Source organism: Thalassophryne amazonica, chromosome 10 (genome assembly GCF_902500255.1).
Source record: "Thalassophryne amazonica chromosome 10, fThaAma1.1, whole genome shotgun sequence".
In the NCBI taxonomy this organism is placed as follows: domain Eukaryota; kingdom Metazoa; phylum Chordata; class Actinopteri; order Batrachoidiformes; family Batrachoididae; genus Thalassophryne; species Thalassophryne amazonica.
The window spans coordinates 62,897,768-62,914,122 of NC_047112.1; the positions used below are offsets into that span (position 1 = coordinate 62,897,768).

Below are 16,355 nucleotides of genomic sequence, written 5' to 3' on the forward strand. Positions count from 1 at the left end.
TGTTACCAACTCATGTCATAACGCAAAATTTTGGATATTTTCTGAATCCTCTCATAAAGTCCTATAATTTGGTGTCTTATGGGCCTTTCACACTGCACGCGTTACTTGCATATTTTGACGCCTCCCCACACACTGGATGTGGCAAGGAGTGCAGAGATTTCTATGTCACTTCCTGGCTTTTCGAGGCCCGGTGTCGCCGACTGACGGTCCCCCCTAAAAATCGGTTTGCCCTGCCTTCACTGCGCATGCGTCGTTTCGGAGCTCAGCAGCATCATTTCTGAGCGTCACCAGCGATTCACTGACTATCAGCTTGTTTCTGCTTAAAACTGCACTCCAGTCATCATCTATCTTAGGGACAGATATCTGAAGCTTTTGTACAACAATCACTTCCACATAAATTCAGTATTATTTCATAATAAAAGACAGGGGAAGCGATCAGAGCACCACAGCAGGACATCAGACTTTGCACCTACGTCATTTCAAAGCGTCAGTAATGACTCACCGATTATCACCTCATTTCTGCTTAAAACTGACTTTAGAATGATTTAAGAGGTTTTACTTTGTCATCTGATGGTTAATAATCACATTACTCCCTTTGATCACTTTGGGTGTAGAGATGCTTTGGGTGTAGAGAGTCTGACGAGCTGCTGTGGTCCCAAATAATGCATGCGCAGTGAAGGCAGGGCAGACCAATTTTTAGGGGGGGACCATTCGGTCTGCGACATTGGACAACAACTCCGACAGTTGCCATAGTGGATTCCCTGCAGGAAAAACAGGTTTAGGGCTTTTCTGCAGTACAGTGTTCCTGCTACAGCACCAGTACACACATGGAAGTGGGCATCAGGTCCATGGGAGAGAATACACCTTGATTTTGCAGAGTCCCACAAGCAAATGTTTCTTGTAGTGATGGATGCGCAGTGGTGGGCACAGTTCCACTAAGGTCGAGGAAACAGCTCAGGAAATTTTGACTTGTGAAGGAGCTCCGGTTTGATGGCGACCGCTTCCAGGTCTATTTTTGCCTGAGCAGGGAGCAGTTTGACCACCTGCTGGGAGGAGTCCGGCGTCGGATCTCCAGGATCCAGAGAAATTTCAGAGCAGCAATCTGTCTTTAATTCTGGGACTTCTTTGTTTGCACCATTTTGTTTAGACTTGTAAATATTTAATTAGCTGTAACCTATTTGAAAACAGAAATTTGAGATTTTGCGATAGTATATATACACTCAACAAAAATATAAATGCAATCCTATGATGGCCTTATTTGGCACCCTTTGGGCCTGACAACCCCCGTCTGACTTCGGCGGAGCACCACATGGTCTCCTTCTCTCTCCTGTTGGCCAGGCGGACCATTTTGCTTAAGTGGAGGGAGGCGACCTCGCCCACACATACTCAATGGCTGCGGGAAATTATGCACTGTCTTGCTCTAGAAAAGATGCGCTTCTCACTGAAAGGCACTGAGGGCAAATTCTATAAGACTTGGGGATCCTTCCTAACTTACTTTCATGATTCGTACGCGTTGTAAAATACGTTTGCGGAGTAGGTCCCTGACATCCAAGTAGCTCAATATTTGAAGAACGTCAAGCCTGCTGACTGATGTGTGTGCCTTAGCTGTATTTCTTTGGGGGGGGAGCAGGTTCAACGTCCTACCTCTATCCTAATAAGATTAAGTGGAGTCGTCATACGCTCCTACATAGGTGTTTGCATAACACTTGGAAGGGTAGAGCACTTAACTGTACTTTCCATACCGGTACCTGCCTAATACTGGGAAGATGTGTTCGGTTGTTGCTATTATTGTTTTTATATTTGTACTATTCAATTCCAAGGTGCATTTGCTGCATTTTTTTTCTTTTCTTCTCCATGTTTGTGGGTACACGTATATACATGTATGTATATGTATGTATATATGTGGGTGCGTGTATGTATACATGTGAATACGTTTGCGTTGGAAATTTAATAAAAAGATTTTGAAAGAAAAAAAATATAAATGCAACACTTTTGGTTTTGCTCCCATTTTGTATGAGATGAATTCAAAGATCTAAAACTTTTTCCACATACACAATATCACCATTTCCCTCAAATATTGTTCACAAACCAGTCTAAATCTGTGATAGTGAGCACTTCTCCTTTGCTGAGATAATCCATCCCACCTCACAGGTGTGCCATACCAAGATGCTGATTAGACACCATGATTAGTGCACAGGTGTGCCTTAGACTGTCCACAATAAAAGGCCACTCTGAAAGGTGCAGTTTTGTTTTATTGGGGGGGGATACCAGTCACTATCTGGTGTGACCACCATATGCCTCATGCAGTGCAACACATCTCCTTCGCATAGAGTTGATCAGGTTGTCAATTGTGGCCTGTGGAATGTTGGTCCACTCCTCTTCAATGGCTGTGCAAAGTTGCTGGATATTGGCAGGAACTGGTACACGCTGTCGTATACGCCGGTCCAGAGCATCCCAAACATGCTCAATGGGTGACATGTCCGGTGAGTATGCCGGCCATGGAAGAACTGGGACATTTTCAGCTTCCAAGAATTGTGTAGAGATCCTTGCAACATGGGGCCGTGTATTATCCTGCTGCAACATGAGGTGATGTTCTTGGATGTATGGCACAACAATGGGCCTCAGGATCTCGTCACGGTATCTCTGTGCATTCAAAATGCCATCAATAAAATGCACCTGTGTTCTTCATCCATAACAGACGCCTGCCCGTACCATAACCCCACCGCCACCATGGGCCATTCGATCCACAACATTGACATCAGAAAACCGCTCACCCACACGACGCCACACACGCTGTCTGCCATCTGCCCTGGACAGTGTGAACCGGGATTCATCCGTGAAGAGAACACCTCTCCAACGTGCCAAATGCCAGCGAATGTGAGCATTTGCCCACTCACGTCGGTTACGACGACGAACTGGAGTCAGATCGAGACCCCGATGAGGACGACGAGCATGCAGATGAGCTTCCCTGAGATGGTTTCTGACAGTTTGTGCAGAAATTCTTTGGTTATGCAAACCGTTTGTTTCAGCAGCTGTCCGAGTGGCTGGTTTCAGACGATCTTGGAGGTGAACATGCTGGATGTGGAGGTCCTGGGCTGGTGTGGTTACACGTGGTCTGCGGTTGTGAGGCTGGTTGGATGTACTGCCAAATTCTCTGAAACGCCTTTGGAGACGGCTTATGGTAGAGAATGAACATTCAATACACGAGCAACAGCTCTGGTTGACATTCCTGCTGTCAGCATGCCAACTGCACGCTCCCTCAAATCTTGCGACATCTGTGGCATTGTGCTGTGTGATAAAACTGCACCTTTCAGAGTGGCCTTTTATTGTGGGCAGTCTAAGGCACACCTGTGCATAATCATGGTGTCTAATCAGCATCTTGATATGGCACACCTGTGAGGTGGGATGGATTATGTCAGCAAAGGGAGAAGTGCTCACTATCACAGATTTAGACTGGTTTGTGAACAATATTTGAGGGAAATGGTGATATTGTGTATGTGGAAAAAGTTTTAGATCTTTGAGTTCATCTCATACAAAATGGGAGCAAAACACAAGTGTTGCGTTTATATTTTTGTTGAGTGTATATATATATATATATATATATCCAAAACTGACCAAAATGGGCCATGTTTTTGCAAGAGCAATGTTAAAACAAAGTAAAAAAAACAAAAAAAAACACTAGATTATAGCAAATAATTCTCTGCATATTAAGCACTAACCAAATATTAATAATATATGTCTGAAAATACTGGTGGAAAAAGTTTAAAGACAAGTCTTGTAGCAACAATTGCATTTTGTGGTTTGTTTCATTCAAATTCAGTAAACCGTGATTTATAAAACATGCCTGAAACGTGACATGGGAAAGTTGAAAAGTGTGAGTGAGTGAGAGAGAGAGAGAGAGAGAGAGAGAGGAGAGAGAGAGAGAGAGAGAGGAGAGAGAGAGAGAGAGAGAGAGAGAGAGAAAAATTTTGGGGCCTGCAGCACAGTGGTTTAGTGGTCAGCACTGTTGCCTTACAGCAAGAAGGCCATGGGTTCAATTCCCGCCTGTGGCCTTTCTGTGTGGAGTTTGCATGTTCTCCTCGTGTTTGCGGGGCTTTCCTCCCACATCCAAAGACATGCAGGTTAGGTGGATTGGAATCTTTAAATTGTCCATAGGTGTGCGAGTGGGTGTGACTATGTTTGTTTGTCTGTTTGTGACCCTGTGACAGACTGGCGTCCTGTCCAGGGTGTACCCCGCCTCACGCTCTATGACTGCTGGGACAGGTTCCAGCCCCCTGCGACCCTTAATTGGACTAAGCGGTTGAAGAGTGTGTGTGTGTGTGTGTGTGTGTGTGTGTGTGTGTGTGTGTGTGTGTGTGTGTGTGTGTGTGTGTATTTTGGTGACTTGGTTAATTAAATATTGGGTGGCATTACATTATGGCTTTTATTAATATGTTAAAATGCACTGATATTTTAAAAACTATTTTGTGTTTTTTATATTTTAATAAATACATTTCTTCACTTGTCCCACATCAAGAACATTTCAACATTTGCTGTGCAGAGAACCTAAATACAAATGCACTTCAAAAAGTTCCAGCGATGGAGCTGAACACCAAAACCTGAAGGCCAGATGAAAGAAGAGAACATCTCTGCTCTTCAAAATGTGAGAAAAGTGCCTCCAAAAATTCAAGCGGTCCAAGCTGCAGAGGAGACCTTCATCTGGTTAAATGTCCTGAGAGTCCAGCTCACCTGTCCTCTCTGAAAATCAACACCTACTGCAACACTTCTAAATAAAACAAAGGCTCTTTAAACTATTTCATTATTGGAAAAGCTGCTTCCTTCTATATTTTAACATTACATGAATGAATCATTAAACATGTCCATGAAATCAAAGTCAAATATCAAAGGTTTGCACCTTTTTCTCCTCATAACGTCACCAACTGACCTCATAATGCAAGACTGTTGATATATTCTGAACCCTCTGAGCAACCACTTTCATTTGGTGTATGACACAGCATGTTTTACTCAAATATGAAATTTGACCTACTTGTAGATCATCTTTGACCTCAAGGCAATCCCTGAAGGTCAAGGTCGAATATTTATCCCAGGTAATGGCAAAATTTTAAAAATTGTGACCAGGAAAGCTGTTTTAGTGAATTATATGTTTGACGTTCCTGTGACCTTGATCCTGTTGTGTGCTGAAAGGCATCTCCATAGGACTGCCATATGTGAACTTTCAAGAGTCTGCAATGTAAACTGTGTGCTCCAGAGTGAATTAAAGGTGAAAAATACAATGATTAAAACCAGTGGTGGGCACACGTCCAATAATCCGATAACAGATAATTATCTAAGATAATGTTTTCATTATCGGATTATCTTTTTAGATAACTTTAAAAACCATTATCGGACCAATTATCTTCCGATTAATTTTTGTCTGATAACTTTTAAACTGATAAACAAAGCCGAACAGTGACAAGCATTTTTAAAATTTAAAATCAGTTCAGCACCCACCTGTTAAAAGTTTTGTAACAGACGCACAGTTATACCCTCAGCTAACAGAAGAAAACTGCTTGTATGAAAAGCATCTCAATCCTCTGCAGACAAAGGAGAACCACAACAAAACAACAGCAAAATAATAATAATAATAATAATAACATTACAAGACAGCTCTGCAGTGTTTGCACAGGCACAGTGCAAGCGTTTGGATGCTTGTAGCTTTTCAGCACAATAATATCAAACAGGTTTGATTCTCATTCAACCATACGATCGGCGATCAGGATGTGGTCGTCACATGTTGACCGCAGCTTGATACTCCACGTACACTACACGATGCAGGACGCATGATTAACCTGAAACACGGTCCAAAAAATTCCTGCATGAAAAATCAACTCGCACATTCTCTCCACATGCAAAACATTTTGCGATGACACTTGCAGGGCTCCGTAAAAATGCCTGTTTTTACAAATAAAAAAATGGAATATTTTACAAAAGCACATTTATCTTTAAACACCAACACACGACAGACATCACATTAACGTGTTGGTTTACATAATGAATGACTGAACCAATCAGTGTTTAGCAGAGGCACTTTTACCCAGAATCCTTTGCGATCTGTCTGTTTGTTACAAAACCTCAGAATTAGTGCATTATTCAACATTAAAATATATAGATATATTTTAACTTTGTACAAATGACAGAATTGACATTAATGGAGTTATACTATCTATATTAATACTATCTGTATTAATGTTATTTATAAATCAAAACCATAACTCAGCATGACTTTATTTTTCAAGACCTCCGCCTGACCTGAGCATTGTAATTGATAGAGAGCTGGCCTTATGGCTGCTCTCGGGGTGCCTCTGTGCTGGGAGTGCTGTAGTAAACAAGAGCTTCCAGCAGGGGCAGAATGTTGAAAAAAAAAAGTGTGGTCTCATTGTTTGGGTCTGTTGTTACTTTTAATATTATTAGAAGCTATTAAATTTGTTTTACTAGTAGTTGTAAATGTGCCAGAGATAATATTGGAATTTATCTGTTATCGGTTATCTGTAACTTCCGATACATTTTTGGGTGGTTTATTGTTTTATCTTTATCGAAGATAACTTTTCAGTTATCTGATTATCTGTTATCGAAGTTAATTTTTTGGTTATCTGTGCCCACCACTGATTAAAACAAACAAACAAACAAACAAAAAAAACATACATGCTGACTAAAAAATCCTAACAATGAAGTATTTCAACCAGTTTCTTCATTAGTGAGTTAAGTGGGTCTGAAAACAGAAAATGAGCTAGGAAGAAAAAGGAATGGAAGGAGGAAGAGTATTAAGACACCCCCCCCCCCAATAAAAATAAACAAAACAGAAAAAAACAAAAAAACAAAAACCCTTCTCTTTGAAACTGGTCCCCTGGCTAAGTGCAGTGAGCTTCTCCACACCAGAACACATTGTCCCAGTAAACACCACAGTACTCCACACATTATCACTTTATTACTATTTGTTACATCATGTCTGTTGGCCTGTAAGCAACAGACAAGGCGTATGACAACAGAAAATCTGCAGGCCAATCACACGCTGCCTCACGGTCATTTTCATTCATGTTTTCTCATAATTAGCATATTTCAGTGGTGCTCCACATTCTGTTAGAGTAAAACAATGCAGTTTTTTTATTCCAGGCTGTGAGTACAATGTGGCACATAAAAACAAGTTGAAAGTGTAACAGCCTGGACCCATTTTCAGGGATGAGTGCTTGACACTGGTGGCTCAAATTACATCACAGGAATACCGCTCCACTTGCGTCACTAAAAGTTGTTTTTAGGCATATTCCCTCGTAAACATCTAGTTCAAAGTGGCTTTGGTCGCCATTTAATCAGCATCTTCCATGTGCCGACTGCAGCCTCAGACTGTGGTTAAGGAAACAGTTGGATGAGACTGACTGTAACAAAAGGAAGAATAAAAATCCCTGTAAACTTCAGCATTGAGTCTGTGTACACATTGGTATTTGATACAATTCTACTGTTTGCACAGACCTGAACCCAACACCAGCTACAAGTTAATACTGAAAGAAGACACTTTGCACTCATAAACTTTCAGTGACGTTCAACAGTTTAAAGCCACTGTGTGGAGAATCTTTATTTCACAATCTCTGAAATTGTGCAGTGGTTTCATCTTGAAGATGCAGATATGAAGCGCACTCCTCCACCATGATAACAAGTCAAGTCTGGAAACATGCAGTGATTTCCGCCTCCACTACTCCAAGGAACTCATGTGTCTTGGATGGCAACCACCCAGGTAGACAACTGGTTCATCACCACCTCTTGAAAGCAACCAGCCACTGACTGCAGCCAGGTGAAACATGGGCGTACCCTTGGCTTTCTCTAGTCACTGAAGTCCTCAACACTGATGCACCTGTGTGCTGGATCATGCCTGAAAAAACACACCAAATGGCCAAAACCTTGCAGCTGACACTTTATCACAATGCAAGTGATGCTCCTGAATCTCCCCAAGTAACTGCTCATTTGACAGAAATTCAATCCAGTAGTACCCAAGGATCCTCCAAAGAAGCAGTGTATCAAAGACATCCAGTCACTGCCTTCAGTCACTGGTTAGCATCCAAGTCTCCCAACTATACACTAAGCCAGGAAGCACCTGGAACCTACGGACTTGGACCTTTGTTCTCCTGAAAAGATATTGGTATGCTAAACACCTCTGTCCAGCGACCTCATGACTTCATACGGTCTTCCCAGGTGTCTTCCAATCTCAAAGGCCAAGGACCCAGAGACATGAACGTCACTGCAGACATAAGTGAATGTGTCTACAAGTTCAACACTTTGACCACATGTGGATACACTTCTGATAGTCGAGTCCAGGAACACTCAAACCCTGGATCTTAATGTTGATGCCAGACACTCAAACCCAGACACTCAGATTCCACACTCACCTTCTCAAGTGCTACAATGAGGGTAGCCAATAAAGATCATGGCATCGTGTGCAAAGTCAAGATCAGTAAACCTTTCCTCGGCAGTAAACGCACCTAAGCCGCTGGTTTCCACAACCCTAATCAAGGTCCAGTCCATGCAATTTTACACAAAGCAATCTTTGCAAGCACCTTCCCCAGTACAGAGAGCAGTGTAATACTCCTGTAGCTGTTACAATACAGGCAAGCAACTTCCCCTTTCCAAAATGGAACAAGTCCTTTCTTTCATTCACAAGGTATGTTAACCACGGTAATCAAGATAACAATGTCCAGCAATGAAGATCTACACACAGATAGAGGAGGCAAATCAAAATTCTTTTATTTGCATCAGATCTTTGTGAATCACAATTCTCCAAGAAGAAGAGAACAGGAAAGCTGATATCAGCATGTTAATAAAAACTGAAAAAAGGAAATGTTCTGAGGCAGATTTGGAAAACCACCTCATTGCTTTATCAATCATGTTGGGAAAGTGTAGTGACACGGACCCACAACAGGGGGCGCAAATGAACGGTCAATAGATGAGCCAAAATATAACAATTTAATGTTGTGAATGTGCACAACGAACATACAGACAATCTCAGAATATCATAACAGTCAATACACAAAGGTGACGTGTGGGCAGGCTCGAGGATAGAAGACGTCTGTCCCAAGAAGAGCCGGAACCACACGATTTCCGCCGCCCCAGAACCTGGTGAATACTGGAGCCGCCAAGTCCCGAATTCCCAGGTGATCACCGTCCCCGACTGTCGGATCTGGTACTGCTGGCGAAGAACAAAGACAGTCAAGTGTGGGTGTGTGTACACCCAGTAACAACAATGGTGGGAATGCCACCTCCACCTCTCACTCAGAATGCTGAGGTATTTACAGTGATCCCTCAGAGGAAAAGAGTGCCGTCCTGCACTCACTCAGCCTCCACAAGAAGAGGGACCAGTACTCCTGCAAACACTCACAATATACAGCTTATTAGAAACACAAATGGCTGAGGATATTACCTCCAATGAAGTATGATATCTCGGCAACGAGGTGGAGATGACGTCTGGTCTTTATGGAGTGAGATGATGTTGAGTAGATGGGTGACAGCTGTCAAGAGGTAATGAGCGACAGCTGTCACCCCCGGCTGTGTCCATGGCAGCAGCGCCCTCTCGTGCCTGAAGCCCCCGTCGATGATCCGAGCAGGAGGGGGCGCCGGTCCGGGAGCACAGAGGGGTGAGGTGTGATGAGGTTTGAGACGTGACACGTGGAAAACCGGATGGATCCGCAGTGAAGCCGGGAGTTGGAGCTTCACTGCGGCAGGACTGAGGACTTTGAGGATCTTGAAGGGGCCAATGTACCTGTCCTGGAGTTTCGGGGAGTCCACCTGGAGGGGGATGTCCTTCGTGGAAAGCCACACCTCCTGCCCGGGCTGGTAAGCAGGGGCCGGGGATCGCCGGCGGTCTGCATGGGTCTTCGCCCTCGTCCGGGCCTTCAACAAGGCAGAGCGGGCGGAGCGCCACACCCGACGGCACTTCCGCAGGTGGGCCTGGACCGAGGGCACACCGACCTCTCCCTCCACCACGGGAAACAAGGGGGGCTGATACCCCAAACACACCTCAAATGGGGAGAGGCTGGTGGCCGAAGACACCTGGCTGTTATGTGCATACTCGATCCAGGCCAGATGGTTACTCCAGGCCGTCGGGTGCGCGGATGTGACGCAGCGGAGGGTCTGTTCCAGTTCCTGGTTGACCCGCTCTGCCTGTCCGTTCGTCTGTGGATGGTACCTGGACGAGAGGCTCACGGTGGCCCCCAGTTCCCTGCAGAAGCTCCTCCAGACGTGCGAGGAGAACTGGGGACCACGATCTGAGACGATGTCGGAGGGTATCCCATGCAGACGGACAACGTGGTGGACCAGGAGGTCTGCTGTCTCCTGGGCTGTTGGGAGCTTCGGGAGGGCCACGAAGTGGGCCGCCTTGGAGAAACGGTCCACTATCGTGAAGATGGTGGTGTTGCCCTGGGACGGCGGGAGGCCCGTGACGAAATCCAGGCCGATGTGGGACCAGGGGCGATGAGGCACCGGCAGCGGCTGGAGGAGTCCTTGGGCCTTTGTGTGTACTGCCTTGCCCCTGGCACAGGTGGTGCAGGCCTGGATATATTCCCAGACGTCTGCCTCCATAGACGCCCACCAGAAGCGCTGCCGGACAACTGCCACGGTCCTTCGCACCCCTGGATGACAGGAGAGCTTGGAACCGTGAAAAGTCCAAGACTGCAGCACTGGCCTCTGGTGGGACGTACAGACGGTTCTTCGGACCTGTTCCTGGGTCCGGGCTCCGTGCCAGGGCCTCCCAGACCGTCTTCTCCACGTCCCAGGTGAGGATGGCCATGATAGTGGACTCAGGCAGGATGGGCTCCGGTGGATCCGACAGTGCAGTTTTGACCTCCTCTTCGTGTACCCGGGACAAGGCATCCGACCTCTGGTTCTTGGTCCCGGGGCGATAGGTGATCCGGAAGTCAAAACGCCCGAAGAAAAACCGTGAAAACCGTGAATGGCACAGACGCTCCCTCCAACAGGTGTCTCCACTCCTCAAGAGCCTCTTTCACCGCAAGGAGTTCTCGATTGCCGACGTCATAGTTCCGTTCAGCTGGGGTCAACCTGCGTGAAAAGTAGGCACACGGGTGAAGTACCTTATCGGTCTCTCTGCTCTGGGACAGCACAGCTCCTATCCCTGAGTCAGAGGCGTCCACTTCAACCATGAACTGGCGGCTAGGGTCGAGCTGCACCAAAACTGGCGCAGTAGAGAACCGTCGTTTCAACTCCTTGAACGTGGCTTCGCACCGATCCGACCAGGTGAAGCGGAGAGGTCAGGGCTGTCAGGGGGCTAACTACCTGACTGTAGCCCTTAATGAACCTCCTATAGAAATTAGCGAAGCCGAGGAACTGTTTGCAGCTTCCTACGGCTTGTTGGTTGGGGCCAATCTCTCACCGCCGCAACCTTGGCCGGATCAGGGGCGACGGAGTTAGAGGAGATGATAAACCCAGGAAGGACAAGACGTGCGGTGAAACTCGCACTTCTCGCCCTTCACAACAGTCGGTTCTCTAACAACCGCTGCAGGACCTGACGTACATGCTGGACATGGGTCTCAGGATCCGGAGAAAAGATGAGAATATCGTCCAGATATACGAAGACGAATCGGTGCAGGAAGTCCCGCAAGACGTCGTTAACCAAGGCTTGGAACGTCGCGGGGGCGTTGGTGAGGCCGAACAGCATGACCAGGTACTCAAAGTGACCTAATGGGGTGTTAAATGCCGTCTTCCATTCGTCTCCCTTCCGGATCCGAACCAGGTGATACGCATTTCTAAGATCCAGCTTAGTAAAGATTTTGGCTCCATGCAGGGGGGTGAACACGGAATCTAATAATGGCAACGGGTATCGGTTGCGAACCGTAATCTCATTCAGCCCCCTGTAATCAATACATGGACGAAGTCCGCCATCTTTCTTGCCCACAAAAAAGAAACCTGCCCCCATCGGGGAGGTGGAGTTCCGGATCAGCCCGGCAGCTAATGAGTCCCGGATGTAGGTCTCCATTGATTCGCGCTCAGGTCGTGAGAGGTTGTACAGCCTGCTGGACGGGAACTCAGCGCCTGGAACCAAATCAATGGCACAATCGTACGGACGGTGCGGGGGAAGGGTGAGTGCCAGATCCTTACTGAAGACGTCAGCAAGATCGTGGTACTCAACCGGCACTGCCGTCAGATTGGGAGGGACTTTGACCTCCTCCTTAGCCTGTGAACCGGGAGGAACCGAGGATCCTAAACACCCCCGATGGCAGGTTTCGCTCCACTGAACCACCACCCCAGACGGCCAATCAATCCGGGGATTGTGCTTCAACATCCATGGGATGCCCAAAATCACGTGGGAGGTAGAAGGAGTTACAAAAAACTCAATCTCCTCCCGGTGGTTTCCAGACACCACCAGAGTTACTGGTTGTGTCTTGTGTGTGAGTAAAGGGAGGAGGGTGCCATCTAGTGCCCGCACCTGCAACGGCGAAGGAAGCGCCACCAGAGGGAGCCCTACCTCCCTTGCCCATCTGCTGTCTAGCAGATTCCCTTCTGACCCCGTGTCCACCAGTGCTCGGGCTTGAAGGGTTAAATCCCCGCTCAGGATTGTGACTGGGAGTCGTGTGGCAATTTGTGTGTGTCTCACTTGAATGTTTTGACCCCCCTTAGCCCAGTCTCTAAGGGCGAGTGTTGTCGTTTTGGCCGTTTGGGGCAGTTTCTCTGTGTGTGTTCAGTTGAGCTGCAGAGAAAACACTCTCCACGGATCAGCCTCCCCATTTTGGCCCTGTGCGTTTCCCTAACAACGTCAGCAGGGGGAGCTGTTGCCCCACAAAGCGCTGCGGCTGTGGAGCGTGGGGAGGGCGGCCCCTTTTCGAACCCGGAAGGGAGAGGGGCGGCGCGTATCCGGTCACGTCCTTCGCCTTGCTCCCGACGGCGTTCCTCCAACCGATTGTCTAAACGTATAACGAGGATCGATAAGCCCATCTAAATCCCGCGGTTCCTCCTTAGCTACCAGCTGCTCCTTCAGAACCAACGACAGTCCGTTTATGAATGGCGGCGCGGAGCGCAACGTTATTCCAGCCGGACCTCGCAGCCGCGATGCGGAAGTTGACTGCATAAGCGGCTGCGCTCTCGCGTCCCTGTCTCATTGACAGCAGCACGGTTGAAGCGGTCTCTCCTCTGTTAGGGTGATCAACACTGTTCTGAACTCCCCCACAAACCCAGTGTATGCTGATAACAGCCGTGAGTTCTGTTCCCAGAGCGCCGTAGCCCAGGCGCGTGCTTTACCCCGAAGCAGAGCAATCACATAAGCTATTTTACTAGAATCTGACGCGTACATGACGGGACGTTGTGCGAAGACGAGCGAACACTACATAAGAAAATCCACGCACGTCTCCACACAACCTCCGTACGGCTCAGGAGGGCTTATGTATGCTTCAGGGGATGGTGGGAGGGGTTGTTGAACCACCACTGGAACGTTTATATCCTGCACAGGGTCGGCAGGAGGACGAGCTGCAGCAGCGCCCTGAGCGCTCGCCGCCATCTGTGCGGAGAGAGCCTCCACCCTGTGGTTCAGGAGGATGTTTTGCTCAGACATTTGATCCAACCGAGCCGTAAAGGCGGTGAGAATGTGCTGCAGCTCACCAGTCACGTCTCCTGCAGACGCCTGCGCTCCCTGCTCTCCCATTGGTCGTTCAACAGCCGGGTGACGCCCCTCGGAGTCCATGACGCTGGCCGAGATATCCTGTTGGGACAGTGTAGTGACACGGACCCACAACAGGGGGCGCAAATGAACGGTCAATAGATGAGCCAAAATATAACAATTTAATGTTGTGAATGTGCACAACGAACATACAGACAATCTCAGAATATCATAACAGTCAATACACAAAGGTGACGTGTGGGCAGGCTCGAGGATAGAAGACGTCTGTCCCAAGAAGAGCCGGAACCACACGATTTCCGCCGCCCCAGAACCTGGTGAATATTGGAGCTGCCAAGTCCCGAATTCCCAGGTGATCACCGTCCCCGACTGTCGGATCTGGTACTGCTGGCGAAGAACAAAGACAGTCAAGTGTGGGTGTGTGTACACCCAGTAACAATAACGGTGGGAATGCCACCTCCACCTCTCACTCAGAATGCTGAGGTATTTACAGTGATCCCTCAGAGGAAAAGAGTGCCGTCCTGCACTCACTCAGCCTCCACAAGAAGAGGGACCAGTACTCCTGCAAACACTCACAATATACAGCTTATTAGAAACACAAATGGCTGAGGATATTACCTCCAATGAAGTATGATATCTCGGCAACGAGGTGGAGATGACGTCTGGTCTTTATGGAGTGAGATGATGTTGAGTAGATGGGTGACAGCTGTCAAGAGGTAATGAGCGACAGCTGTCACCCCCGGCTGTGTCCATGGCGGCAGCGCCCTCTCGTGCCTGAAGCCCGCACTTCAGGCAGGGCGCCCTCTGGTGGTGGGCCAGCAGTACCTCCTCTTCTGGCGGCCCACACAACAAATCAGCCATCATTCCACAAAATTTGATCGTATTCTGTGGTTTTAAAGCCCTGGACCCACCGAATAATGAAGGATGAATAATGAGCCACACAGCATGTTTTTTTTTTTGCTATGAGAGGGTTTATTCAACCATCATGGGAGAATGGTGGCTCTGAGCAGCTCTGAGAGGCATTATCTTCGATTAACGAGGCTCATCTCTGAGCCTTTCAAGATGTTCAAAATTTAGCAAGAACTGCATGGGGCAGTTTGTATATGAGTTACTACGACGACTAACAAGGATTTTAGAGGCATGTGCGTGGTGCTTACGAGGCTGCTAAAAGCCCATTATCCCAGCACCTCGCAGGCCTGGAACAACCTGAGATTGGACCTGAGAGGTTATTGTTGGAGTGACTGCCTTCTTGAGCACACAATTCCACCTGCTCTGTGCTCCGGATGCTGTATATAAAATAATTATTTTGTAACAGACTATAATCAGTTCTGCCAAACCTTGGATGCTGAAAATGCCTCTAATCGCTTCTGGAATCACAGAAGACTGTTTCATCTGGACGCTTTTTTCCTCTCTTTCCTGCTGCATGAGGAAACAAGTATGGGAGGGGTCTGGGAGGGGCGGAAGGTAGGATCAAACTTGCGTTCGTGCACCGATGTCGTGCTACACGACACTGCGTGGCTCATACGTGGCTAATGCAAGCCATTCGAGGATCTAATGACCGGTCAGTCATGGCTCACTAGAGGCTGCTACGTGGCACATGCGGGGTACAGAGAGGCACATAGAGGCACCTTAGCAGTGGATATGTGATAGATGAAAACGTGGGTCATTCTTCAAATAATCACTACACAACCATGCATGGCTCATTATTCATGGCTTCTTATTTGGTGGGACCGAGGCTTTACATCCACCAACAAACAGGGAGTCAGACAAACACAGAGTGGCGATCACATGATCTGCACCAGAGGGGAAAAAAAGCCTTGGCGAGATATGTACGTGTTGCAGATATGAGTTGTAGCAGAATGCGTTTGTACCTGATGTTGCTGTTTTTAAAATGTTTACACTGGGGACGTGGAAGTTGGAACGTTTCAAATCCTACATCCACTGATATTAAGTTTAATGTTTAACAGGCCATGAGGTCACCAAGCTGTCACAGTAAACTGCTATGAAGTCTGTCCAATGAAAGCTCCATTTCAGAAAGTAAAAAGAATCCAATTATTTAAGCATATTTAAGTTGATTAAAATGTTCAACAGCAAAAAGAATAGCAGGATGTGTAGCTGCAAGGAAGGTAAGGACCATGCAGGACAGACCAGTGATATTTTAAAAAAATTTTTGCATGTGTAAAGAGGTCACATATCACAGTTATTAATGGAAATTCTAATCTCAATTAAAGGACAGATTCATTTTTCATTTTTTCCAGCTGATTAATTTTGTCCTCAAATTCAGAAAATAATGTGGCTGATTTAAATGACTTATTTCGCCATCTTTTTCTTAATTTCCACCAACTGATGGGAGGATTCAGATCTGATAAATCTGTACAAATCCTGAGGAGAGGCAGAGGTTGTGGCTCTCTCCTGTCTTTCTGTCCATCTGCCCCTGACATAACATTTTTTGAAATACATTCCATCTTGACACAGACTTACTTGTGCATGTGCATAAATTACATGTACAGGTTCTACCTGAAAGTACGCACTGTGTTAGGTCTAAAACTAGACATGGGTCCTTGTTAGGGATGGGTATTGATAAGGTTTTATCGATATTGATACCATTAGCGATACCATTATCGATTCTGCTTAACAATCCGATTTCTTATCGATCCCCTCACTGAATCAATAAGGCATTGATTCTCTTGTGAATTTTCTGTGTACTAAAAGT

The 16,355-nt window shown here is 46.7% G+C and overlaps 1 protein-coding gene across 3 annotated transcripts in view; it reads right to left on the reverse strand.

Moving 5' to 3' along the window:
• The window catches only part of dennd1b (DENN/MADD domain containing 1B), a 408,111-nt gene that overhangs the window by 96,442 nt on the left and 295,314 nt on the right, over window positions 1-16,355 (reverse strand). The gene's annotated exons all lie outside the window — the stretch shown is intronic.